This window comes from Agelaius tricolor, unplaced genomic scaffold, assembly GCF_023055355.1.
Source record: "Agelaius tricolor isolate 1412-34295 unplaced genomic scaffold, bAgeTri1.0.p SCAF_1, whole genome shotgun sequence".
Taxonomy (NCBI): Eukaryota; Metazoa; Chordata; class Aves; order Passeriformes; family Icteridae; genus Agelaius; species Agelaius tricolor.
In genome coordinates, this window is record NW_027269261.1 from 103,596,616 (window position 1) to 103,606,338 (window position 9,723).

The window sequence follows — 9,723 nt, forward strand, 5'->3', positions numbered from 1 at the left end:
CTGAGCTTTATTTTCAGTCCTTTTTGTTTAAAGCAATGTCATCAAACTTATGGAGAAAAGAGGATAAGGGTCTCTGAATGCCCAAAATTCTAAAGGCTGTTTCTAGAATAACAACAGATCTAAATCTATACAACTAAATCTCAACAGCAAACATGCAGATAAATTGAGTGATCTGGTACACTGAAGTGGACTTGAGGATACTTTTCCATTTCAAGGGAGATTATAATGAAAGCTATGAAGTAGTTTTGGTCAAAGTGGCTCTTCCTTGATCTACCACATTAGGAATGCTGCCAGTGCTGGCAGCCCCTTTGGTTTATGCCGAGCTGGGCATGAATATTAATAGGATTGTGAGGCCTTTGAGAGTAAAGTCTGGGGTTTTAATTTTCTTTTGTTCTTTCTGTTTCTCTCTTTCTCTGCTCAGCAATTGTCTGTGCATGCCAACAAGGTGTTTATCAGGAAAAAATCAGGTAGACCAAATTCAAATGCTTATTGCTCATCTGTTCTTCTTCCAAGAAGATTACACCTTCACATTATCGCTGAGGTATAAATCTATTCTTTCTTGTTCCCACCAAGATCTCTTCAACTAGAACCATAAGAAAAAATATTCAGCTGCCAGAAAAATTGGGAGAAAATTGTTCTGTCAGAGTTTTGAGAACTGGGAATTATTTTTGAAAACACTTAAAGCACATTATCTTTCATTTGTTCCCTAAGGCGAGTGTATTAAATACATCTAATTTATCAGACTAAGTAGGTCCCAGCTAGCACCAGGTTATTTGTCACATACAATTCTGCTATGACCGCCAGAGAGCTGGGATGATTCAGATGCATGTGGAGAGTTCACACAAGTCTCTGTATCTTAATAGCCCATGTTAGCTCTCAGATGAACTCCTTTTGAGAACCATGGCAGAGAATAAGGCAATCCCAAACAAAAAGATAAATTGATGTTATATGCTATTAACGCATGAAACATGTAAGATAGATTACCAAATTTTTTTTTTCTTTTTTCCTTCTCTTTTAACTTTCTCATTTTATACTTCCCTTGTAATTTCTGCATGGAAATGACTTTTTTTGTTTCCACCATAAATGTGAGTGGACTCCAATACACTTTATCAATGCCTACAGGTACTAGCATTATAATAGCATCTATTCTAGTGCAGATTCCACTAGCCTGAAATCTTCAGTCAAAGAAGTGACAGGAAGTCCAGAAGCCTTGCAATTTGTTCCTTTCTCACTGTTTGTGGCAATAAATTCTGTGAATTCAAAACCCTGGAATCTCCCAAAAAATCATACTACTCAAATTTCATACAGAGAGGGAAGGAGAAGGGAGGAAAAAATGCCTTTGACTGAGATCAGCTGGATTTTTCTTCATTTTAAAATATTTCAGTGTCTTTTTATCTGTTATCATAATAGTGTGCTAGTCTTTCCTTCAGAAGGAAAACACTTATGTCAATGGGATTTAGTCCCTTAAGATATTCAGCCAGCTGGCTGCTTTTGAGACTTGGTACCTTGTCCAGACCAGCAGGCGACATTTTTAAGCCAAAATCAACAGAGTCAGAATGCATGAAATAGCTATCACCTTAAGTTTTTGTCCTATTTTCCCATATCTTTTTCCAAACTTCAAGTAGAAATAAGAGTAATGAAAAGCTGTACATCATGACTGTCATTTCTGTGTATTAATTATCACAAAATGAAAGTTAATACTTTCATGTATTTCTCATTGGAGGTAGAAAAAAAAATGAGGTCTAAATAATGACACATTGATTTTACATTGGTGCAATACTTTTTGGAAACAATGCACTGTGAGCAAAATTTTATGTAGAGAGGCCCTATGGGGCTTAGGCATTATTCCAGATTGGAGAATGAAGACATGGCCTGGAGACTTTTTTGGGTTTTGATTCCATCATTACAGAAATCCTGAAATCTCTGTGAATATGAAAGGTCTATAGAACAGCAATGACCAGGTAATGGTGAGTGAGCAAGTTGTATATTCTCTGTAATTAGAGATTAAGAATTTAGGAGAATTTGGACCAGAAAACAAAAAAAAATAAAAACAAAAACAACAACAACAACAACAAAAAAGACCAAACAAACCAAACCAAAAAAAACCCACCAAAAACAAACAAACAAAAAAAAAGGAAGACATAATGAAAGTATCTCTACCCAGTATCTATACTAGGTGTTCTAGTATTCTTTCTATGAAGTAGGCGACGGATGCTAGCCCAACAGTTGAAAACAACACTTTTATAACTGCCATTGTTATGCTTGTAAGAGTTAATTAACCCAAGGAACTCACACATAATATGTAGCAGAGTTTTCAATGCAAACATAAAATCCAATTATTCTTTTGTAAGACTCAAAATTGCATAAAAATAAAACCAGTCCCTCTTTATGTACCAGGACATCAGCTGGTGACCAGCAGGTGTCAGGACAAAAGTTCTCAATTGCCAGGGGTAAGGAATACGTGCTTTAATTTAGCTAAATATTCTGTTATCCTGTAAAAACTGAGTATGACAGTAGAATGTGGTTTCTTTGTTCAGTATTTCCTAATGACACCCAGATCATTTTTGTGTTACTCACACTATAACTTTCAATCGCTATCAGCTCACCTGAGATCTGAACACCAAACTGCGTTCTCCTCTGATAAGCAATTCAGCATCTTCACTGGATAATGAAGCTTCTAACCAAATGGAATATACCAAGAGGAATAGCTGGCTTATACTGCATGGCAAAGTACAGCTCATGAATTTGCATGCAGAGGCACAAACCTGCAGATTAGGAGCAAGGCTGGAGAGCATTTGCTCCATCTGAGAATCACTGAGACTCAGCTGCAGGCCTGACACTATCCATTGATGAGATTAAAACTCATTGCCAATTTCCTACAAGTTACTCCTTGAGCCCCCCCTTTCTTTTACTTTCAGAAAGTGTAATTTAATTGTTTAGTGGCTGTAAGATTTGGATGTGTTGCCCCCAGGACAGGAAAAATTCACAGACCCTGGTCATTATCTATGCAAAAAGTAAGTTGCAAGTGACAATTACAATTCAGAACATTTTCTCAAAGATGGATTGATTGCAGTAGAAAAAAAAAAAGAAAAAAATGAAAAGAAATGAGTTGTATTATTCTCTCTGATTTGAAGGAAAGACAAGATCACAATAGACTTTATTTCAGTCAGTGTGATAGGTGGGAAGAGAGTTACCTACTATTGTTCCTTATTTCATGAAGTTTAAGGAGAGAGAAAAATGGATTGTTGTAAAGATCTGAAAATGATTGTCCAATGTATCTGTCTTCAAGGAATATCAAAGGGCACTGAACCAGTGGCCTACTTTTAGATGTAGACTTATAAGCATTTCAAATTTTCTATCATTATTTACATTATTATTATGAAAAACATTATTATTATAATTATCAAAATTATTAATAATGGGTTAATGCTTGTCACATTAAAATTAGAGCTATCAGTATTAAGTGTTCAGAGGTAATATAAAAAATAGAGATTTTATTATTTAGCTCATTCAAATATTTACAGGTCTTGTTCAAGTAAAAACATAATTACAGAATTGTGTTTCCAGATTTGAATAATAAAAGTGAAATGAAGCATAGATCTTAGGACTCACCTTTTAATGAACATTGAAAAAAACACTCTGTTCTTGAGGGTTCCTGGGAAAGCACTGCTGTTTCAAGCTGCTGGGCTATATACATTTCTAACTGCAGTGAACTGATATACACTTCAGTTGAGCAGGGAAGTCAGGCACTGAATTAATATTTTACCTATTCCTGTGTTCTGGGAAAAGAAAAAGGTTTCTTCTGCCCTAGAGAAAACAGTAGAACTCAACCATGAATAAAAAGCAAGGAAAAAATGGTTATTAGAATTAAGATTTTTTCATACTCAATCAGATATCAAGAATAAGGCAGGTCACAATGAGACAGCTGTACAGAAACTTGCATGGTTCAGACTTCAGGCTGCTGCTTCACACATTGCAGAAGCATGAAACTTGCAACATTTCTTCTGTCATGTGGTTTAACTACATTCAGATTGCAGCTTTTTAACTACATTGCAGCTTTTTAACTACATTGCAGCTTGCAGCTTAGGACAGCAACACCTACCATACTTCTAGTGTTATACAAAGGTGTTTGTTCAGTTATTACAGCAAATAATAATCTACAATGAAGACAAAAACAAGAAAGTCCCTGACCATGTAAGATTTATGTGCCATTTCAGTTGTTATGACTAACCTTAAACACAAGCTATAACTGGCCTATTGTCACATCAGCTTCTCTCTGGAATCCTGAGCTGTTTAAAAAACCATATGGTTTCTGCTATAGAAAACTTCTTTCATTTGGAAAGTTAACGGTCCTGTTCTCTCTTTTCTCCTCTCTGATTCAGGTGTTTTATTCTACTCCACATCAGTAATGGGAAAAACTGTCACAATTGAAAAGGGATTTGCAGAACCTAAGCTGGTCATTAAGTAGGTTGGTGGAAATGTTTTCCATTTCACTTTCTTTCCTCCAAAGTCTTAATGTTTTTAAGGCACAACACAGCAGAGTTAATTAGACAGTCAAAATTTTACTCAAAACCTATTTAAAAGTCTCAGAATTTGTTTTTTCTGTTGTCTCTAATCTGCTTTGAGAAGAGGCTGTCAGCTTGCAGTGGCAAGGAATGGCCAAGAAATCACATCCTTGGGAGAGACACAGCTAGAGGAGGACAAAGGGCCATCAGGAGGACTTTTGTTCAGTTACACTTCTCCAATGGACATGAAAAGTGTGCTATAGAAGTGTAGTTTGTTGTCTGTATAATTTCAGGCTTTTCTTCATGAGAAAGAAACTGTAAAAGAGAAAATCAACAGTTCCATATTTGAAAACTTCATGGATTACTATTCTTAAAATGGATGCTTTATTGACTGGCCCATTGTATTAAGTACATTAATTCAACATTACTTTAAAAAAACTTGGTTGAAAATAAACAAAACAGGACAAGTAAAGGATGAATCAAAAGTTTTTCCACTGCACTTTTCTACAGGCATCATATTTGATCAATGATAGGAAACACATCAAAAAATTAATTGAGTTCAAGTACAACAGAGACAGTGTTTCACATGTGGTTTTGGCAGCATTTGATTTATAATAACTAAGCAGAAGTTGATGGCAGGGTCTAAAAAGTGAAGCCACCATTCTTGCTCAGTTGTGACACAGACAACAATCCTCATTCTGCCTCAGTGGGAGAAATTTTAATTGCAGTCCTCTTCAAATCAAGTCTCATATATTTTTTAGATTAGCCATGTAGGGACACCAGTTCATGGCATTACTGATTCCTTGGATGCTGAAGACAATCTCCAGTTCTTCAGACTGCATTGTTATGATTAAAACACACGTGAAGCTCTTATATGACTGTGGATGTATATGTTGAGAACACAGAATCACAACCCTGTGATTACCTTTTGCACCATAGTAATTTAGTTTGAGGGGATTTTGCTTTTTTAAGGGAGAATTTAATTAAAACCCTTCCTAGTCTTCAGAGATTAAGTATCCTTATTTTTTGACTTTTAGTAGTAAGAGCAAGCTTTCTCTGTTGGTACATACATTTCTAGCACTGGAAAATACTGATTATTCATGCCAGTGGGCTAAACAAATAATAAGGCAATCACAGAAAATTCAAAGCTAAAAAGACTCAACTTGAGATCAGGCCTCTAGACCACCAACAATATTAGATAGCAAAGAAAATGTATAGCCTAATGTTTTTGTGTCACTGCTACGAAAATATTTTAAAAACTGATAATGGTATTACATACCCATAAAAATGGTATCAATTTTCACTGAAATGCAGCCTCAGATAAACCTGGGTGTAAAAGCTATAGCAAGAGATGTGTAATGCATAAATTGTACATTTAACTTCAATTTAAAGTACTATTTAATTTGTTTTCCCTAATGATTTTAACCATGCAACTGATTAATGCCAGTGGCATTGTAGAAAATTGGAAGTAGAATAGCTTCAAGTTTAAGGTGTGGTTACTGCATTACCCTACTTAGCTATGCAGTAAATTGGAAGCTTGCTTAGGTAGAAATCTTGATTTACCATGTTTTTATTGCTATTTGCTTGTTATTTAAAATTTAACTGCATTCAATAACTTTGAACTGTATTCGGCTCTCTAAGATTCAAAGAAAACTTCCTCTGTCACATATTGGGAAGTTGCTTTTCAAACCTTTCATTTCCTTCCATTTTGGAACTGGGTTTAACCTAGAATTTAATTTATTTTAACTTTTAAGAATGTTTAGCATTGAAGTCCTTGATGTCTTACGCTGCTAGTGGGTCTGTTCTACATATCAGGGATCTCATGATCTCAAAATGACACCACAATGCTTCTAATATCAGACTTACCAAAAACCTGGTCACCTGGTGAATCATTGAAGAGTCTTAAATTTATTTTCCCTTGAATAGCTATCCAAAGAAATGTTCAAATCAATATTCAAGAATCATGCTTTGCTTGTCCTGTTTTGTTTATTTTCAACCAAGTTTTTTAAAGCAACAGATGTTGAATAAAGGTACTTTGTACAATGGGCCAGTCAATAAGGCAGCTATTTCAAGAATAGTAGTCCATCTCCATTTTTCATATAAGCAAATTCAAATTCATATCTCTTTTCTTACCAGAAAGTGGCATAAGGAGAGTGGAATGGGAGCTAGTGCAGGACATGCAGATAGTTCTTATGCTTAAGTGCTATATGAAAGAGAATTCAATATTATTTAGGCCAAAATGCAGAGAATAGAAAAACCTATAGAAATGGCAATCAGACAATAAAGACAAATGTTCACTATCTGAAAAGATTCATGTTTCCTCCCTCCATTCTCTCATCATAGAATTCACTTCTGGTAGTTTAACAGGAAGAATTACAAATAAACCTTTCTAAGTATTCCCTTTACTAGTGTTTAGAAAACTTCTTATCTTCCTGATCTGTGGGAAGATTTTCTCTAGGCTAGATTTTCTCTAGACTGGACATATTACTCTGGTTTTTGATCTTTTTTGTTTGGTTGGTTGGTTGGTTGGTTGGCTGTTTTTTGGTTTGGTTTGGGGTATTTTTTGTTTTTTGCTTTTTAAAATTTTTATAATAAAGTATTGTTCATCTCTAGGTTCTGTTTGGATGTTAATCACTTTAGTGAGCATGCAAAGCATCAAGCCTCATGGATAACAAGGAGAGAACACTGTCTAGGTATCTGGATTCAGAGAGATGGTCCATTGCTCAGCTCTGTCATAACTGAGATCTACAAATAAGAAACTCTGTCACAAAGACTTACATTAGTGCAGACTAGATGGCTGCTCTTCTGGTGTGCTTAGGACTGTGACCTACAACTCAGGAATCTAAATTTTATTTATGTGCTATTTTAGAAACTGATGTTCCTTTTTCACTGTAAAAAGAGTTTTCCTCATTATTTTAAACACCCATCAGAGCCAATAGGAACTTGAAATGAGCTTGCTCTGCCATTGCCAAGCACAAGTCATCAGCTATGTGTTGTTCAAATGCCCTCTGAACTCAGTTTTTATTTTTATTGTACTTTCCCTGATTATCATTATTACTCTGATTTTTCTGGTTCCCATGACAAAATTCTCAGCACCTAAGATTAAGTCTGTATGGCATTACAAACCCAAGTGTATCTTGTGACTGCCTTTTTAATGTGTAACACATAGTAACATGTCCAGGATGATATAAGTGACAGTTTAACCACTGACTATCTTCCAGATGGAATATAAAACAACTTGACTAAACTAGGAAGCTTTTGTATTATTGAGTCAGCTTCTTTATTCTCTGTATGGAGATTGTCATCTCAAGAACTCTAACATCCATTTGTACTTTCTAAATAATAGTTTTTAGGGGGTTATCTTAGGAAGCTGATAAAGACATAAAAAAGAAAAAATTAAAAAACCTGTCCTCCCTTAACAGCTCCAAACTCTAATGCTTTAAACTGTGGTTTTTGGTTTTGGCTTGAGATTTTTGTTTTGTTTGGTTTGGTTTTTTGTTTGCTTTTTTAAATTAAAAACTCATTAGATTTACAAGCTTCATTTCAGATTTCTCATTAGCTGCCACAAAGGGGCACAGCAGCCTGCACACTTTGCAATGCTAAAAGAAATGTCTTTAATGTCCTCAAAGGAAGCACCCTTTCAGAAGCTCTAACCCTGCACCTCTGCCCTACAAGATTCTGAGGCTTAGAAGAAGAAGAGCAGTTAAAATTCACAAGAAGATGTCTGGGGTATCTGGGGTAACTATCATCTGGAAAGCACACTCATTCAACCCCATACTTTAACACTAGAGTACTTCTGCAAAAATATTTCAGGCATGTTTTTGCCCAAACTCAGGCCAGCACTGGCTCTGGGGCTGGTCAGAGGAGCATTGATATGAAGTCCTGATCGTTCCTTGACCTCATGTGAATTTGCTTCATATTCTATCAATTTGACCATGCAGGGAGTGAAAAGTGTAAATCTTCAAAAGACAGTATTATCCAGTTAAGGTTGCTCGGGCAACCCATCATCTTTGGTACTACATATTTTCTGTAGATGCTCAGCTTTTTAAATTTTTCTTTTTTTCTTGGTTTCTCTCAGCAAAAATTCTCTAGACCGAGAAATATTTGCTTCAGGGAATGCCTCTTTAAAGGCATAAGCAGCTAAATATTCTCTCTCACTCATATTCCCTGCTAGGCATTCCTCTGTTCATTTTTTCTAACTAAAGGATATCACATATATATATAATGAAAAGTTCAGTGATTAGAATATTTCCTAGGGAGGCACAGGAGATGGGTTGAGATCTTTTCTCTCCCTAATGGACATAAGAAGTCACATTTCCTTTTCCTCTTTTTTTTTCCTTTCCCCAAAAGAATATTCTAAATAAAGTATATCTGCAATGTGGTAGTACATTTATTATATCTGTCTACACTGTCTCACTTTTCTGAATACTCGTTAGGCAAAAAAGCAGCATATAGCAAGTTGGTAAAGCACTCATATAGAATGGGTGAAACCTGACTATCTATTATGGATTCTTCCCCATATTCTGTTTTTATGATATACCTATTTAGAGAACTGTTTAGCCATTTTATTTTCATTAAAAAATTGAAACATTCATACTGACAAATTAAGCAAATAAGCTTTCTATTCATTCATAAACCACTGTGCAACCACAACTGAATTTCTTAGGCAACCCGAAGTATTTTCTATCTCTTTTTATTTCTCCTTTCTTTGCTAGTTATAACCAGCTCCATATACACACACACACACAAACACACACACACACACACACACACACACACACACACGTATATGTATATATATATAGTATACTACCAGATTTATAATGCCAGATTTTTATGGCATTAACTGTTTAATTAAACAGAATAGTGTGGGTTGGCAGTGGTAAGGCCTTAATTATGTGATTATTTGTGTATATGGTACATAAATACAAATAATAAAAATAAATTGGAACTAAATTGCTGTCAAAAAGCTCATCTGTTTGAGAGAATTTCTGTAAAGTATTACTCTCACACTAATTTTACAATGACTCAAATTGTGTGATAAGGAAAATAATTTTTGTTGAATTCCCTCTGCTGAACTGCAGATCTTCCAATACACTGGCCTAAGTTTGAATAAAAGAATAAAACAAATAACAGTTGATATGCACAGTGCTGTACTATAATAATCCAATTACATCCCATAGTGCAGAAATGGCATACAATTTCCACACCTGTGACT

The 9,723-nt window shown here is 35.1% G+C and overlaps 1 long non-coding RNA gene across 1 annotated transcript; it reads left to right on the top strand.

Moving 5' to 3' along the window:
- Window positions 1-416: 416 nt before the first annotated feature.
- Window positions 417-8,224, top strand: LOC139593039 (uncharacterized). The gene is made up of 3 exons (XR_011680189.1): window positions 417-541; window positions 4,383-4,468; window positions 7,119-8,224. It is a non-coding gene; the product is annotated as an uncharacterized lncRNA (long non-coding RNA).
- Window positions 8,225-9,723: the final 1,499 nt, after the last annotated feature.